The 18,379-nt window shown below is 41.3% G+C and overlaps 1 long non-coding RNA gene across 2 annotated transcripts in view; it reads right to left on the reverse strand.

Annotated features, from left to right (window-relative positions):
• LOC109282464 (uncharacterized) overlaps positions 1 to 18,379 on the reverse strand; it is a 209,944-nt gene that overhangs the window by 97,997 nt on the left and 93,568 nt on the right. For both annotated transcript variants that reach the window (XR_009464320.1, XR_002089455.2), the window contains exon 2: positions 12,940 to 13,085. This is a non-coding gene — a long non-coding RNA (uncharacterized LOC109282464). The remainder of the gene's footprint in view (positions 1 to 12,939; positions 13,086 to 18,379) is intronic.

An 18,379-nucleotide genomic window follows, 5' to 3' on the forward strand; every position in this document is an offset into this window, starting at 1 on the left:
TGGAAGTCTGGCGCCTTGCTGCTGCCTCTCTACAACCCCAGTGAGAGACTTGTCGTGTCCCTCACTTAGGAACACTGAGGCAAAGAACTCGTTGAGGAGTTCAGCCTTGTCCCTCCTGTCTGTCACCAAATGTTTCTGCCCATTTAGCAGGGGTCCTATTCCTCCCTGGGTCTTCCTTTTACTCCCAATATATCTAAAAAACAATTTCTTGTTTTCTGTTCTGTTACAGGTTTAAACCAGTTTCTGATTACTTAAACTGGTTTATGTTAGGGGCTACTTAGAAAAGCTGGACTTGTACAAAGCCATGGGGCCAGATGGGAGGAACCTGAGGGTGATGAGGGAGTTGGTTGAGGCAATTGCAGAGCCATTGGCCATCATCTTTGAAAACTCATGGATTTTCCAATTCGGAGATTGGAAATGGGCAAACACAGTGCCCATATTTAAGAAAGAGAAGAAGGAGGATCCAGGAGATTACAGACCGGTCAGCCCCACCTCAGTCCCTGGAAAAATCATGGAGCAGATCCTCAAGGAATCCATTTCTAAGCACTTGGAGGAGAAAAAGGCAATTAGGAACTGTCAGTGTGGATTCACCCAGGACAAGTTATGCCTGAACACTGTTATTTCCTTCTGTGATGAGGTGGATGCAGGCTTTGTGGATGCAGAGAGACATGGGGATGTGGTGTACCTTGATTTTGGCAAGGCTTTTGATATAATTTTCCACAGCATTCTTGCAGGCAAGTTAAGGAAGCACAGGCTGGATGAATGGACTGTAAGGTGAATAGAAAACTGATTGGAATATTGGGTTCAGAGAGTAGTAATCAATGGCTCAATGTCTAGTTGGCAGCTGGTATCGAGTGGCGTGCCCCAGAGGTCAGTCCTGGGGCCAGTTTTGTCCAATGTCTTCATCAATGACCTGAAGAATGGCATAGAGTGAATCCTCAGCAAGTTTCCAGATGACACCAAGGTGGGGGAAGTAGTAGATATACTGGAGGGTAGAGCTAGGATTCAGAGTGACTTAGACAAATTGGAGGATTGGGCCAAAAGAAATTTCATCAGGTTCAACAAGGGCAAGTTCAAGGTCCTGCACTTAGGACAGCACAATCCCATGCACTGGTACAGGCTGGGGGCTGACTGGCTGGGCAGCAGCTTTGCAGAAAAGGACCTGAGGGTGACAGTGGACAATAAGCTGAATATGAGCCAGCAGTATGCCCTTGTTGCCAAGAAGGCTATCGGCATATGGGGCTGCATTGGTAGGTGTGTTGCCAGTAGATCAAGGGAAGTGATTATTCCCCTCTAGTCAGCACTGGTGAGGCCACATCTGGAGCAGTGTGTTCAGTTTTGGGCCACCCACTACAGAAAGGATGTGGACAAATTGTAGAGAGTCCAGCGGAGAGCAACAAAATTGGTGAGGAGTCTGGGGCACATGACATGAGGAGGTGCTGAGGAAACTGGGTTTATTTAGTTTAGAGAAGAGAAGACTGAAGAGGAATTTAATAGCAGCCTTCGACTACCTGCAGGGGGGTTCGAAAGAGGATGGAGCTGAACTGTTCTTAGTGCTGGCAAATGAGAGAACAAGGAGCAACGGTCTCAAGCTGCAACAAGGGAAGTTTAGGTTAGATATTTGGAAGAATGTTTTCCTCGAGGAGGTTAGTAAAACACTGGAACAGGTTACCCAGAGAGCTGGTAGAAGCTCCATCTTTGGATTTTTTCAAAATCCTCCTAGACAAAGCTTTGGCTGGAATGATCTAGTTGGGGCTGGTCCTGCTTTGAACAGGGGGTGGGACTAGATCAGTGGCTCTCAAACTTTTTGCACTGGGACACATTACCATAATTATCAGCTTGTGGTGGCCCACACCCTCCCTATCCCCGACCCACAGAGCGCATCTCTCTGTCCCCCAAGCCCTTTCCCACAAGCGTCTGCATCTGACCCCCTCCCAAACTCTCCTGCTGCTTTATGCTGCCCTGCTGCGTGCTCACCATGCCCCCCACAGCTCCATGCAGCCTGGCAGTGTTTCCCTCAGACCTCCCTGCGACCCTTTAAAATCTTCTCGTGAACCAATTTTGGGTCATGACTCATGACCCACAGGTTGAGAAATGCTGGACTAGATAACCTCCTTCCAACGCTAACTTTCTATGATTCTGTGTGTAACTTCTGTCCCTAGCCTAAGCAACCAAATTTGAAAAATATTGTCCCTCTTCTTCCTTAATAACTGTTCTTGGTGTCTGCCTGACTTCAGACTAACACAGGTAACCACCTCTCCATGCCGAGGTCACAATCCACTCGCCTGCTGTACAGGTTGGTGTTTTCCACAGCTTTGTTCCACATTAAATCCTAAGCACCATGGTAGAGTGCACCCTACAACCATGCTCATCCTTTATCTCAAAGGGGAGGAACACTGACTAACACAAATTATGTGAAGGACTGGTTAACCTTTTCTAGTACTGACATTAGTTCCTTTGGGACCAGAATGGAACCTGTCATAGGTTACAGCTTTTCTTCAGCACAGTAGATCTCATGCAGTCTGGCAAAGGTTCTTCTTTGGCAATTAACTCCATGTTTTATTCATCCCAGAATTCTTTAAAGCTGCAAATCAAAATGCCACTCTGTGCATTGCTAACCACATTATGAAGTGCCAGTATTGCAAATAAAGGTGCTTTTTGCATACCAATCAGATTGCCTTTTTTTCACAGAAAATGAATTTAGCTCCGTATTTATCTCACTAATTGCATTCATAGCATTACCGACAAAGTATCGCCCACCTCAGATTTACATTATGCAAAAACCTAATCTCTGCAAGTTACTAAACCAAAAGTGAGCCATACGCTGCCTCCTGAGACCAAAAATACATTGTTTGAACTGCCAATCTATACAAATTAGATTTATCAGGGAAAAAAAGCTTAGATACCATAAACTATCAGAGAATAATCACTTCAGAGCATGTGTGCGCTGTAAATTCACTACTTAGGAGAAAAAAGGGACAGCTGACCAAGCACATGTTGCTGAATTTATGTCCCCACGATAATTATAAAAATGGAGAGACAATGGTCTTTTTCCAGTTGGGTTAAAATCAAGAAATAATGTAATATTCAAGTGAAAGTGAACATTCTTCCACCTAGCCCTCTCACATGGCCCCAGGGCTCCATTAAGTTTATGGGTAAGGTTTGAGGATTTTCATTGTCCCATTGCAAGCCTGAAAAACAAAAATCCATTAAGATGTATGTAAAGTGCATCTCAAATGACAGGCAAACTGTATGTTGCAGAGAGAGTTATAGCTCAAGGGCCAGAGCCTGCAGTCCTTATTCAGGCAAAACTCCCATTGACGTCAAAGGGTGTTTTGCTTAAGGCTCTTCTGAGTAAAGATGGGAGCCTGAAGTGCTGAAGCTTAGAAGGAAACTATAATGTACATTATTGTAGCTCAGCACTACCAAGGGTTTTAAGTACTGCTTTGTGCTATAATTAATGCTTCACCTTCTACTCTTTCAGCTCTATCTCTGTGTATAGCACTAAAAAGCATTGTGTACTTCTACAATAGAGCAGAATGAAAGAGTGTATTAAAAGCAGTGTTTTCATACTATGCATTTATTTTCATATTTAATTCTTTGTAAAGTTTCCTGCTTACTGAAATGACTTACAGGGCTGGAGCATAATTATTCCCCAGACTTGATTTCAAATTGTCAGCTCTTAGGTTCTTAAGATGAAACAGGGACAGATAGTATGGGGAATTCAAACATCCTTTATTTGCATCTATCTCCAACGTCTTCTGGTGAACTTTGCATCATCATGTACAATGTCTTCTAGTGAACACTGCCTCTCCATTCTTTGACTACAAGGGAGAATTACACAACTGATAGAAGTAGAGGCATAAGAGGATACTCTGGAGAAGGTGACGGTGCTGGGTCATTTGTGTACATGTAGCAGGGCAGGGGTTAAGACCAGAATTTCAAAACTCTCTGTTTAATTGGTGCCAAACGCTGTATGTGCACAGTGAGATTTTTGTCTGCATAGGTCCATGGGCAAGACAAATTCTGATTTGCCAGCACAAAAGTATTAACTTTCTGTTGTTAAAACTCTTGTAAGGAATTAATTTATTTATGAAGGGAGGTACCTTTCCATGACACTTATTTACATGGTAACCAAGAGCTTCCACCAGTATTACTGATTTTTGTCTTATTATACCTCAGAGGTAGGGTATTATTTTCCTTACCATTTTTATAAAAAGAGAAGTGAGGCACAAAGATATTACTTGATTTGTCAAATGTCATGTAAGAAATCTGACAAATCCAGGAATAGATAATAATCTCCTGTGTCCTTAGCCATTGCCTAAACCTCAATGGCATTCTTGGGAAAGCAGAATAGTAAATTTATGAATATTCCTTGGCAGCCTGATTTTGAAATGCGTAAAGTCATACCAGAAAATTCAGGTATGATTTTAGCTAATGAAGCTGAAGGGAGTGGTACCAAATTTCCTGAAGGCTGAGTTGAGCCCAGAACACTCGGCATGGTTTATATTCTACGCTATTGTCTAGAACGTGTTGGGGTAGAGGAGAGCTAGATTCTATGAAGGTTTGTTTCATAATAAGCCTGTCTTTTGAGTGGATTTTATTGATTCTCTCACACTGATGGATTAAATGAAACTATATTCTCTGTTCATGGGATAATCAGAGATAAAGCTCATTGGACTGGAATCTTTAGCAATTCTCTCGCTGCTACACAAGAAGAGGTTCAGGTCCTACAAACTGAAATGAGCACTTTGAGTCACCTGAAGCAAAATAAACAGGAAAGACCATTATCTAATAAATGTATCATTCAGCCCATCTGTTTTAGAATCAGGAAAAATGTGACAAATATTGGACAGTTTACCTCTGATTAATTAATGCAAATATTGTATCCATGTTCTTTCCTGTTTCCACAGCTTCAGCTTCCTTATTTTAAGTAGGATTTCAGATCTATAATATGCTTCTGTGTTGGCAATGAAGCAGAAGAGGTGAAGGAAGAGGACATGGTGCCTGTTCCAAATCAACTTTGCAATGTCTACTGTGGCCTTTTATTTACAGCCAATTTTACGCAACTCATTAGTTATGCTGCACTGAGTCTAAAATGTCATCTCAGTAAAAAGGAAATGCTTTGTGATCTTTGATGGAAATTTCTCTGTGCCACAGAATATTTTCTCCACTATGCAACACTTATGAAGGACTCACGAATGACAGAAATAGTCACATTTGCAGGACGGAGTTCCGATCACTTGGGCATCAGTATTGTCTACAAATATCGGAAGGGTTGCTTCTGGTTGCTGAGTTTAATAAATATATCAAAACAATGCAGATAATCTAAAGGATGAACTTATCTTTCAAACTTTACATCTCCTTTTCGTTTGTGTAGTTCTGTGCCGAGGCATTTATACGTAGCTGAACATGGCGATATCTCAGAGTTAATACCTGTTCTAGCTTTCATTTCTATTTCTGTATTTTTTAGATGTCAACTTGGAATGAGATGAAGCATTTCCTGTTGTGGCCCAATATGTCCGTTGGATCACAACCTTCATACAAAAGAAGATTACTCCTACTATTACAGATTACTCATGTAATCGTCTCTGTTTTATCCGAGTGATTCTGCCCTTGAGATCTTGGCAAGCTACCAACCCAGACCTCAGCTGGGCAAAGCTTGGGTGCCCATGCATCAGATTCCATGTTGATTGGTAGTGGTAAAAACATACACAGGGTGAAATGTCCTTTTTCATGATTCTGCTTACAGTTTAAATAGTGAAGAATGTATGAGAGGTCAGGAGGAAAGCTATGCCAGCTATGTCAGGAGGAAAGGCTCTAAATATAGAAGGGGAAGTTAATGCTCTATCATTTGAAGGCAAGCAGCAGCTGGCAAAGTACTGGAATTTTCTCAAGAATGGCACATTAATTTGACATTATTAGAAACCAGCTCTGGATGAAACTAAATGGATCATAAAAGGATTAATAAAAGAGTGTCCTAAAGATTAAGAGCTTTCCATTTTCTTTTTGGCAATAATATATTTGAGTTTTATACAATGGAAAAGATTTAATGATCTTTTCACATACACTTTACTTACGCTGCTATACAATTCTTTTTGTTATGGCCCTTATAGAGGTGCTAGGAGGCTTGGTAGTATAAGATCACTGTACGCACATTAAGAAAAAAAAATTTTGATCACTTGACAGAGGCAGGTGTAAGAAGGAGCTAATTTAAACTTTTTATTGTCCAATCATTTTGATCCTTCCAGTAAGAACTGGATGAACTTTTCATAGTGAACAATTCATCTTCATTTTTCCTCTCTACAATTGTTGGAAATAAACATGGATTATACAATCGTTTTATGGGAGCATGGGGGAAACCTTCAGTGTAAAGTGGGGAAAACATATCTGAATATATTTATGAATACTCTTGAAAATAGCATGCACTACTACACTACACCTGTGCCCATAAGTATTTTTATGTGCATGTATTAAGGTAAGATAGGTTTTACCTGCAAGAATATTTAAAAAACAAAAGTGAGTATATGAATATTTGAAAACAGAAGTTATTATGTGAATTTTCTTGAGTCCAGTCTGGAAAGATTATTATTCATTTATAAGAGTTTATTAACAGTTCTGAGTGTTTTTAAGTTATTGTCAAACAGAAATGCTATATATGAAGCTTAGGGGTGTTGGTTGTATCTGTGTAGGTCTAACTCTAAGGACATAGGCAGACAAGGTTCTTTGGGTAGATGTGATATCTTTTATTAGAACAATTAAAACAGTTGGAAAAATTGTTCTTTGCAAGCTTTGCAGCACAGACATCCTTCTTCAGGCATAGAGAGAGTCTGCTGGTGAATTGTGTTACAACTGTGAATTGTTACAATTCACCAGCAGACTCTCTCTATGCCTGAGGAAGGGTGTTAGTGCCTGAAAGCTTGCAAAGAACAAATATGTGAAGCTTAGGTCATCCAATCAGGGCAATGTTGTTTGACTGAGCTGACCAAGTGCAAATTGTGCATAAAACAGCAAATAGTCATAGGCGACAATTTGTTCAGGCAAATTATCAAATAAACACTTTATGTTCTCAGAAGCTGAAAAGGAGCTACCTTTAACCAAGAACATTTTTCACTAGGAAGAACGCATTCAGTTGTAATTCTGCAATGGACTGCTTGGGAATTGTGTTCATAGAGATATATGCTACTCACTATTTGGTTGTTTCACTTGTCACCTTACTGATTTAAGTTGCACAGCATGTGACCAAGGTCTGTAATTATAATGAATTCATGCAAGATTAAGCAAGCCGAATGCTATATAATGTGTGAGCACAGCCAAGAGTACAAGTCATGGTACTATGAAATACAAACTACATCCAGTTGCCCTGGAAGATACATGTTCAAACACATGGCCTCCCACTGACAGCACTTGATCTTTCTCTGTGGGACCCATTGAGGATGTGGGTTCATTGTGGGTTCTGCTAGATTACTTGCAATCTGCAGTTTCTCTAACACCATTGATACCAATATTACTTCAGTATGATGGATGCAAAATTAAATTTATTCTCTCTATTATGTGAAACACTGTTTGAAGCTGTTCTACACGGAAGCAAACTCTGTCTTTCATTTTGAGTTTTTCATATCATTATATGAAAATTATATCAGCATGGTGCTAAGTCAATGTAAGCTGTATATACTTGTTGGAGCTCATCATCTTGTTCGTGAGTTTATGAAAAGGTCAGTAGAACTCATTGCCAAAGTTTACTAAATTTCCAGAGAAACTCTAAAGTCTAAGGGTCTGATCCAAACTAAGCCCATTAATGTAATTGAAAAGACTTCAGTGGGTTTTGAATCAGGACCTAAATGAGTAAGAATAGCCCGTGTTATAATAAACACTAGGATAAAAATTATGCAGACCAGTTCAGGGCATGAACTAATCACCAGCTAAAGGGGGAAATCATTCCTGTTTAGTAAGCACCTGGTCAATTTGACTTGTTTGTGGAATATGGCGATTTCTAAAAAACAACCATTTTACAGTAGTATGTACTGTATGTAGTCCACTACTCCACTTTTCTTCTCCTATTGACAGTCTGCTAGCCAGTTATCCCTTTGTTTGTTAACTGTATTCCAAAAGTACCTAGCTAATTATCCTGGTCCAGCATCTTGTGTGACGTGATTCGAACTTTCACTCAGACTCTCGAATGAAAGGGAAGTGGAGACATATGCACTTAGGGACAATTAAACCAAGTAAGGTGAAAAAGCACAGCTGCAATAGGAAACATAAGGAGTGAGTTGAATATTATTTAAGTACTGATGGTCCATAGATACTTGCAAAGACTGCAGTTATTTAACTTTCTCAGACTACCAGCCATTTCATTTTCTATAGACGGGACTATATCAAAGGAGGCTGTCCCTCAGGAGGCCCATGTTCCCATGTGTTACTCCTTTCACATTCAAGCAGCAAAAACTTTTTTTCTCTTTTAGAACAGAGTTATTTTCATTTTAGGATGACCAACCCAGCTATCTTGACAATTCTAACATACTTGTATCACTCAGCTCTAAATTCATGTGTATGTAATTAGCATGAGATAGACAGTGACCCTGGAAAAAAAAAAAAAAGGTCAATTAGCTTCCTCTCCTTCAGAAACACTTTGTGCCTATGAATAAGCTGTATGCAATGCTACCTTGTCCTGAGAGTATACCTGTGAACTGCATCACTACCAAAAAGACAGGTAAAACCTACATGCCAGCTTGTCTACTTAGATTCTGAAATGCAGGAAATGCTCTGTATTGGAGACTGCTGTCAACAGTGCTAGTGAGACTTAAACACTGCTAGAGTGTAGATAAAAGACACAGCTTCAGTGCACCTTCATATTAATCATCCAGATGTTCATTTTGAAGAAGATGCCAAAAGGGCCTGCTCTGTGCATGGATTTCATTTGCTGAGTGAGTGAAATGGAAGGATGATTTAACATTGCAGCCAGATCCCCCTTTTAACCAAGAGTTTATTCATAGATTCCTAGATAATAGTGTTGATGCCTAAAGTGTTATCAAAGCAGGGAGTTTCTAGTTTTCTTAAAGCATTTCCACGTAGAAGGGGTTCCCCCCTTTACAATGTGGTTCTCCTCCCTCTCTGTGTCTCATGTGAATACAGATGTAAACAAAGGCATGCAATGATCAGAGATGGGCCAGCATTCCCTTATACGTACATGAAATGCCACACATTATCAATAAATGGCAGGTAATAAATCAAGGTTTAACGATGATTAGATTTCTCAGGTCTGCATAGTGACTTTTGCCCCTTATATTTTCCATTGGAAGTGAGGGACATGGAAGAAGACAAGAATACTGGATTCCGGATCTGACATGTGGATTGAGAGGAAAGTTTTGCCTAAAAAGTTTATCACTTTCTATCCAGAGAGGTAAACCTGATCTGATACAACTGCGTTGTACAAAATTATGACTTAGAGCAACCCACATTTACAATATGATAAGCTGAGTGGCAGTAAATAATTGGGGCTAAGCCGGTATTAAAATGAACAACTGAACAATTTCTGACAAGTCAAAATCAATCTTCTTAAGCTACTTTTGTGTTGGACATGACCACAACTGTGACACTGAAATGGCTAAACAATCAATAAGACATAAATCACCCTGGGCAACCAGTGCCCTAGGAGACCTGACTTCAGGTTCTATCATCCATCCAAACAGGCTCATTCTGGGGAAATTTTGCCAATACATTTGGCAGGAAAGGAGAGCAATGCAGACCCTCAAAGTCCTGCAAGACATCCAGTAAGGCTACATCCATGTCACCAGTAAGGCTCTACACTAGGGCAGGTTGGGAAAAGAGAACTGAATTGTGCCCCTTCCCATGCCAAACCAATGGATCCCACAGACAGCCCAGTTACAACCTCATCAGGGAAAAGTAACACAGCCAAAACCTGAACATGGACAAAGAGAGATAGGCTCCCATTGTTATTCGCAGATGCAGTAAAAGGTACTAGTAGAAAAAAAAACAAAACCCCCAACGCTCTGAGGAAAATGTACAAGGCAGGAAATCCCTTAACCCCCAGGATATGAGAGTGACTCTTTCTGGAAGTTGACTGTTCGCTTGATCCAGCAGCCTATCTCCCCACTCTAAGAAAAAAGATCGTCTAGTACTGCTAGCTAATGTTACTCCTGTTACTTAAGTTTCATCATTGGATGGAAGGATTGTTACAACTGCATGCAGAAGAACCAGCTTTTAAAAATTCTAAAAAAAATCCTAAAGTAATTAACCACACACTCAAAAGGACATGAAGGAATGTTATTTCTATTCCAAAGTCAAGCACCAGAATATTAGTATTTGCCAGATGAGTCGTACAACTTACAACACGAGTACTTCACCATTGTACCTATACATTATGATGCAAGATAACATACCATTTATTCCCCATGACCTCTGTCTCAGTCAGCGAAGCTAATAGGTGCACAAGGGGTAGAATTAAGGTTTTACGGATCACCATAAATCTGTCTTATTTACCGTTATAGTGATTTCTATGCAACCTAAACTATGGGAACGTTACTGATTGAGGCGCATACCGACTTAGAATCATCTAGACTTCCTTAGAGTGAATACGCACAGCTCTAAAACACTCGCTATTATGAAGTGAAGGAGCTTAAGTTAGTATTAAAGAATTCACCATAAATATCACCTCTGGAGTTGGCCTGGTAAATCCAGGGAGTCTAAAATAAATCTAAGAGATTCTAAGAAATCTACATTGATCTAATTGACTCAGTAAAGAGGCCAGAAAGGACGAAAGTGAACTACATTCGTTTAGACTTCCTCCACACTTGCTTGAGACCAGCCCTGAAGATCTGTTTCCAAGAAGCACAGCCAGTGCCTGACAGAAGCCCTAACGAGAGGCAGAGCCAGTCCAGGCCCAGCAGTAACCAGGAAGCCAGAGAACGGGGGCAGCAAACAGGGCAAGCTGTTTGTAGTCAGGTCAAAGGTCAGTTTGCATCCCCCTACTTTGATGGGAGAGCGTTTCAGCTTGGTGCGAGGCAGCAGGGAAAAGGGAACCCTTTGGGGTCTAGGAACACTAACGAGGCCAGCTTTCAGATGAATTCACTAGGGAAGGTGTGCTTGGAAGAAGGGCAATAAGAAAGAGGAGGCAGGTTAAGGGACCCAGAGAAATGGCTGGAGAACGACGCAATGCCAGACCTGCTGCCACTGCCTCTGCTTGCACCTATGAGGTTTCTGTCCAGGTAGGACTGCTCACATTGAGGCTGCCACCCAGGTCCAGGTTTGACACTGTGGGAACTGCGGCTTGCAGGTTCCTTCTGGTGATGGCCAGGTCGGGGGTGTCTGCAATGTGAGTGGTGCCTCCTGGTGGTGTCTCTCAGGGATCAGGCAAGAGAGCTAAAGGAGGAGGCAGTGAGGCTCTGAAGCTTTCTCCACCTCCACCACCACTATGAGAAGTTCACTGCTTCGATGCTGGAGGAGACCTGGACTGTGGAGGAAGAACTGCTAGAGACAGCACTAGAGAAGAGAAAGGACATGGACTCCCAGGAAGGAGGAAGCTTGTGACCTCTGGCAGCAGGCAGAAATCTTCACCTCCACCTGCAGCAATTCATTCAGAGAATAGATTTGGAGCCCTAGCAATAGAGGTACACAAATGCACAGAGCCTGGGAACCAAGCTGGAAGAATTGGAAGTCCTTGCACAGACATGGAGCTATGATGTGACCAGAAGAACAGAGATGTGGTGGGACAGCTCGCATGATTGGAGCACTGTCATGGATGGGTACATACTGTTCAGGAAGGACAGGCAGGGGAGAAGAGGAGGAGGAGTTGCACTTTATGTTAAAGAGCCATATGCTTGCTCAGAGCTGCACTATGAAACTGGAGATAGACCTGTCAAAAGTCTCTGGGTTAGGATCAGAGGGGAGAGCAACAAGGGTGATGTTGTGGTGGGAGTCTGTTATAGACCACCAGATTAGGAGCCCCTCGAAAAATCACAGGGCAGATCCTCAAGGAATCCATTTCTAAGCACTTGGAGGAAAAGAGGGTGATTAGGAACAATCAGCTTGATTCACCAAGGACAAGTCATGCCTGCCCAACCTGATTGCCTTCTATAATGAGGTATCTGGCTCTGTGGATGTGGGGAGGCAAGTGGATGTGGTGTACCTTGATCTTAGCAACACTTTTGATATGGTCTCCCACAGCATTCTCACAGGCAAGCTAAGGAAGTATGGGCTGGGTGAACGGACTGTAAGGTGGATAGAAAACTGGCTGGAAGGTAATAATCAATGGCTCAATGTCTAGTTGGCAGCTGGTATCAAGTGAAGTGCCTCAGAGGTTGGACCTGGGGCCAATTTTATTCAATATGTTCATAAGAAAAAAAAAAAAAGGGGGTATGTAAGCTGACACTTTGAGACCAAAGGAGTACACTTGTTTTAAAAAGGCTGAATACCCCTAGGTTAGATAGTAGGAAGACTTTTCTCACTAGGAGGGTAGTAAAACACTGGAACAGGTTACCCAGAGAGGTTGTGCAATCTCCATCCTTGGAGGTTTTTAAGACCTGGCTAGACAAAGCCTTGGCTGGGATGATCTGGTTGGGGATGATCCTGCTTTGAGCAGGGGGTTGGACTAGATGTGACGACCTGACGTCCCTTCCAACCCCAATTTTCTATGATCCTATGATTCCTTACTGGTGGTTATTCTCCATTTTAGTAAGAAAAGTCACTAGTACCTCCAACTGCCTTCCCTTGCCCAGATGTCATTAGTTGACCCCTGAAATACATGGTAATTTTAGTATATCCCAAGGCAGAACTTCTTGTGAAATGCCCTGTATTTCTGTGATTGAACCATCAAAATAATTACTGTACAATAAAAACAATATTTTTGTTAAGCTCCTGTTGTGCTTTTGACCTGTGAAAATATTTTGACAATGAAATAAGCTTCCCTGCAGCCCATGGTACCTGGGAGGAAGAAAGCTGTAGGGCTTAGGAGTTCCATAATGCTGCTTTAGCGGCTGGTGCCCGGCAGAGCCTGAGGAGCAGACGAGAACCTGAGGCAGTGGGAGTTGGTAGGGAGGCAGGAAGTCACTGGAACTCTTGATCTCTTGCTGGAAGAGACACAGAGAACAGGAAAATTTTGCTTTTCCAGAGCATATTTCAACTCAGGATTTGCAACCCCATAAACAATAATTTTACTTCACAACACCTCTGTAAGGTAGGTACAATAAAATGCATAAGCTTCAGTACAAATGTATTAATTGGCCTGCCTAATGATACAGAATGAATCAAGCAGCCAACTTGGGCATAGATGCCATCACTCCTATCACCCAGCCCTGGCTCCATCACCTTTGTTGCACTTCTTTCCTAATTTCATATCACAGGTAAAGGGAATTAAACAAATCAACAATTGCATGTCAGTCCCTTGTTTCTGTATCAGTGACGGAAATGGTCTTTCACAACTGTTATCTACCACTTACATCAGTGATTCATTCTCTAATCGGCCAACTTAAGTTTTCACTGAAAATGTATCTAGTTGAAGTAAGTCATTTAGACTGATAGGAAACATAACATGTTGCTCAATTTTTCCATGCCATTTTAAACAGTTAATATGGCAACTCTGAATCCACTGACTGCTTTGCACAAATGATGCCTATCTGGTTTCATGCAAGTTTTTTGCATTCTTGCACTGTGTAATGCAGAGCCAGATGGTTCAATCAATCACTCCCTAGCAGGTGGATCCTACTCATAAAACTGGGGAGAATGCCAACATCCTTGAGAGCACTGATGTCCTACCATCTCCACCTCTTGGCCTGACATTTATCAGAGGTGAGAGTAATCAAAATCACACTTGAAGTCTGCATGCAAGCATTTTTGGCTTTGCATAAGAGCTTGAGGAAAACCACCAGGCTGAAAGTTTGAATTATGATTTTCTTTCTCTCTTGCTCTTTTTTTTTGTAGTTCACTGACAACATTTTAATGCTCTTTTAAAAACCTAGCATCAGAGTAGAGTGTAATAAGTTGAACAGACTGATTAAGAAGTTAATCTAGATTCCCCCAGTATTGATGTTCAAATTTATCTTCCTGTGACTCTTTGGTTGACCCAATATACTGAAGGCAAAAGGCCATAGAGTTTGCTGCTGGGGTTTACAAGCAGAGGAATAGGCTACAGTGAGCTTATTTCATTTTTATGCATTTGTCTATACAGCTGAACAAAGCTGAAGATGGTTTGATTTTTGGGGGGTTGGGTTTAGGTTACATGAAACCAAAAATAGGGGATGTTTGGACATGGATACAATTTGGTCAGCTTCCCGCTTCTCCTGTTCCCTCGCACACATTTCAGCAAAAAGTACTATGAGTAACCAGTTCTGGTTGTGGTCTGTCTTTATTTTGAAAAATCTGTCCACTGAGGGTTCATTCCAATGCAAACTTACTCCAAGCTGTTTCCACTTTGCTTTAAGTGAATCAAAACTAGACAGGCTAAAGCAACACAAAAAGATAAATCCTCAGCTGGGTCAACATCTGAACCACCTTTCCACTCTCCTCAGGGGCTATTTTGGCCCAAACTGCAGCTTAACAAAGCACACGGGGGACTCTAATTTATGCCAGCTGGGACTTTAGCCCTGTTCTGTACTGCGCTTAACATGCCTGTTATGCTGAGGGAAAAGGAAAAGGAAGTGGAATGAGGTTGACCTAGCTGGTTTGACACCAGCTGAGAAATTTCCTAAGCTCAAAGTATCTTCAGTAGCAATTTTAGGGCTAGTTTAAAACTTCCTCTATGCTGTTCTGGTAGAACAAAGGAAATTTAGTAGGAGGTAAGAGTTTGGCCCAAACTATTTTACTTAAATCATTCTCAAACCAGTTTGACAGGTTACTAAAGAGTCCCTCTGCTTCCTCAGGGAGGTTCAGTCTATAGAGAAATCTATGTTACAAACTGTAATTACCAATATTATCCAGATTGCTAAGGAAAAAAGGTGCCATTACAATGCCTTGGATCAACAGCAATAAGGCATGTCTTCCAACAGAAATTCTATGTTTTTCTGTTCACTAGGAAAGCCCCTTCCCTCCCACCACATTTAAGATGATTCCCTTCTCAAAGTGCTTAGGATCCAGAAAAAGATGAATCAAGGACAAAAATGTTGGTATAAAACTCACACCATGACTAATGTACATGACACATCATGATGTATTTGTCACCTGGCCAGAGATCCTTAACAGTCACGGTGCATTGAATAACACACACATTTGCCAACATTTTTATTGTATGTTGGGGGCAAAAACAGTCTAAAACGATCTGAGTAAACTGAAAACAGTTTAAAACAAGTATAGGCAGATAGAATCACATTTCTTACTCTGCTGCAGAAAGTACTACATTCCTCACTCTGTAGATAAGTTTAAGGAAGCAGGCATGAATGTGGTTCATTAGTCCTTTACTCAGTCTACTCAACAAAACAGCCAAAGAGTCCAAAAGTTTCTTTAATTTAGTTAAAACTAAAAATGATTCATTATTCATGCTGTTATAATGGGGACAATGCAGTATAACCTCAATACCTAAACTTCCCTGGAGGCATGAGAGAGAAGGCCAGATGTGCATATCCTATTGATGATAAACTCAATATCTGTAAGCTTTACTAGATGGAGAGAACCAAATTCAACTCAATGACTACATCTACCCAAAACGCTGACTGCGCAGTAGCCCATGACTACTGCGCAGTAGCATCAAGTGGCAGAAAGCACTATGTGATGCTGTTGTGCAGTAGTCTCAGGCTACCACACAGTCAGCGTCAGGAACAAGCTGTTTGGCGGCACTGCTGCGCAGTAACTTTGGCTACTGCACAGACTGTTTATACAAATACTAAATGTCTACGCAGTAATGACTGCGCAGTTAGCATCTCGTACAGACAGCCAGTGTTGCTCAACCTTTTCTGTATTGTCATACTGGGTTACAATGGAAAAGTCCCACTACCACAATTTTAGGACTCTTCTCCTACATGGTCCTAAAAACAATGGAACAAGAACACAATCCTCTTAAATCTGTTCACTAGGCTGAGTGTTTAGTCCTTATGCCATTTTTACTCAGAAAAATGTCCCACTGGAATTGAGCTAAGAAAACTTCCATTGACAAATGCAGTCCCTCAGGACACAGCCTTAGATTCTGCATGCATGCCCTACATGGAAAGGGAATTAGCCACCTTTGCAGCTAGATCACTAGACACTCAAAGGAGTGAGCCTGATGATGTACAAATGGGGAAGAGGCAGAGAATGGGCAGGTCTGGACCACAAATACTCCTTGCTGAACCTAGTGGAGGGAACAGAGCAAAATCTGAAACACTGGAAGTTCTATTATCTTCTATATGGAGCCTCCACATAGGACACCCCATTAAAAGAGGGGAATCCCAGGGATAAGCACTAATGGAGAGTCTCTGACTAAACATCTTCCAGAAAGATATGGTATAGTCACAGAAGGCTCATACAGACACAGGTCCTCCAGTCAAATAGTCCCATTCCCCTCGCAGTTCTCAGGGATTGTGGTTTATTCTGTGTGGCAAGCACTGTCTACCACTGCACTTCCCAAACATAAGCATCCACAAGGGAAGAATGTATATACCTCTGCAAATGGACACTGATATTTATGAAGTCACGTATTACACAACTGTTTTATGAATATATTTCAGCCTGAGATTATTGGATGACCCTGGTCAATGATCTTTCACTATTTATTTCTCTTACTGTGTGATTGGTCACCCTATTCACATCGCTCCTCCTGTACTGGGTGACTGAAACTTCTTAAGCATAGAATAAGCACTTCCCCCCCCCCCCCCCCCCGAGTACCTATTATTCTTATTCCTACCCCTCCACCCCCCAAATAAAGCCTTGACTTCTCTGTGATTGAACAAAAGCGTGAATCAGGGCAAATTATCATCACAATTCTTCGTATCATCCTAAATTTCACTATAGAACCTCTTCAGTTCAGTCACTTGAATCCACATCTGTAACTGAACATTTGTTTGTGCAGGTTGTACAGATCAGCTCTGCCAAAACCGACTTGTCAACTAACACTGGTCATTTTGTCTCCATTAATATGAGTATATCAGCTAACACATGTAGATGTTCCATCCAGAAATTACACTTTTGGCTTGAGCTGTCCCCTTCAGCATAAAAATATGAGCTCCCTAATGTTTATTTAACTGCTTGACAACTCCTTAGGTGTGAAGATGGAATTTCACCAACCAAAATGTTCTGTTTCATCCTTAATATAAACAGTTGCTTTGAAGTGCCTCAGGTTTACTGAACGAACAAATGAACTTGTTAATGTAAAATACCCAGTAAAAATTTCCACCTCATTTCAGCACATAATTAAAGTTTGTTTTCACATTGCTGCAGTACATCTCCAAGATTATTTTCTTATGTTTCGGGGGTCTTCTATGTGGTAGAACATCTATACATCTTAAACCAGTGTTTGTTTGGGAGGATAGACCTGCATGATGAGGAAGAGCTGAGTAAAGCAAGTCAAACGGATTTAAATCCATATATATCTCCAGATTCTCAAATCCAGGTGGTTAAAATTAGGCGCTGAAATCTATGCTTGGACCTCTGATACATTTTATTTTAAAAAGTGACCTGACTTTCCAAAGTACTAGGAATCTTCAATTGCCACTGAACAAGCTCAGTTGACAGACAGTGGGAAATCACAAATGCTCTGGAGGCATCATTATAAGGTTACTTTTATATGTATGCCTAAATATTAAGTTAGCTTTATATTCTGACTTATTCTGTAGTGCTCCAATCCTGAGAACATGCATAGTCAATGGGCTAGTCATCTCCAGATGAGATCACACCTACACAGTAAATTTATCATGTGCCTGCTACACCGCTCCTGGAAGGCTGTCTCCTAAGACAAAGCAGTATAGCTGCATCCACACAGCACTCTAAGCAGGCTATTTAGCACTGCTGACTGTCAGGGCCAATTAGCTCTCCTGCACGGTAACCTATATGGCAGGATTTTATTTAAGAATATATACTGTTCATCAATCTGAATAATGCCCATAATACCAATAAGCAGTGCCACCAGTGTTGCATACCCTGTTTCTAGTTTCACATGTTGTTCTTACCATCTTCTTTTTAAGCATTCCAGCGCTTAATGAAACACCCTTACTTCTACATATTTTATCTGCAAGCTGGGATACATTTCTCATCTGCGGATTAGGCCCTCCACACTGTGATGGGCAAGCAGTAGAGAGGGATAAAATCCTCATGTTAATGGAAATTTATTTTGATTTCTTCTACCTCTAATTCTAGGGTGCGTTTGGAGCTCCAAGCATCAGGGCTGACAAAAGATAAAAATCATATCACAGACCATGAAGGATAGAAAGAGAACAGGGATCATGTTCAGCTGTTGCAATAT

This window comes from Alligator mississippiensis, chromosome 9 (assembly GCF_030867095.1).
Source record: "Alligator mississippiensis isolate rAllMis1 chromosome 9, rAllMis1, whole genome shotgun sequence".
Classification (NCBI taxonomy): domain Eukaryota; kingdom Metazoa; phylum Chordata; order Crocodylia; family Alligatoridae; genus Alligator; species Alligator mississippiensis.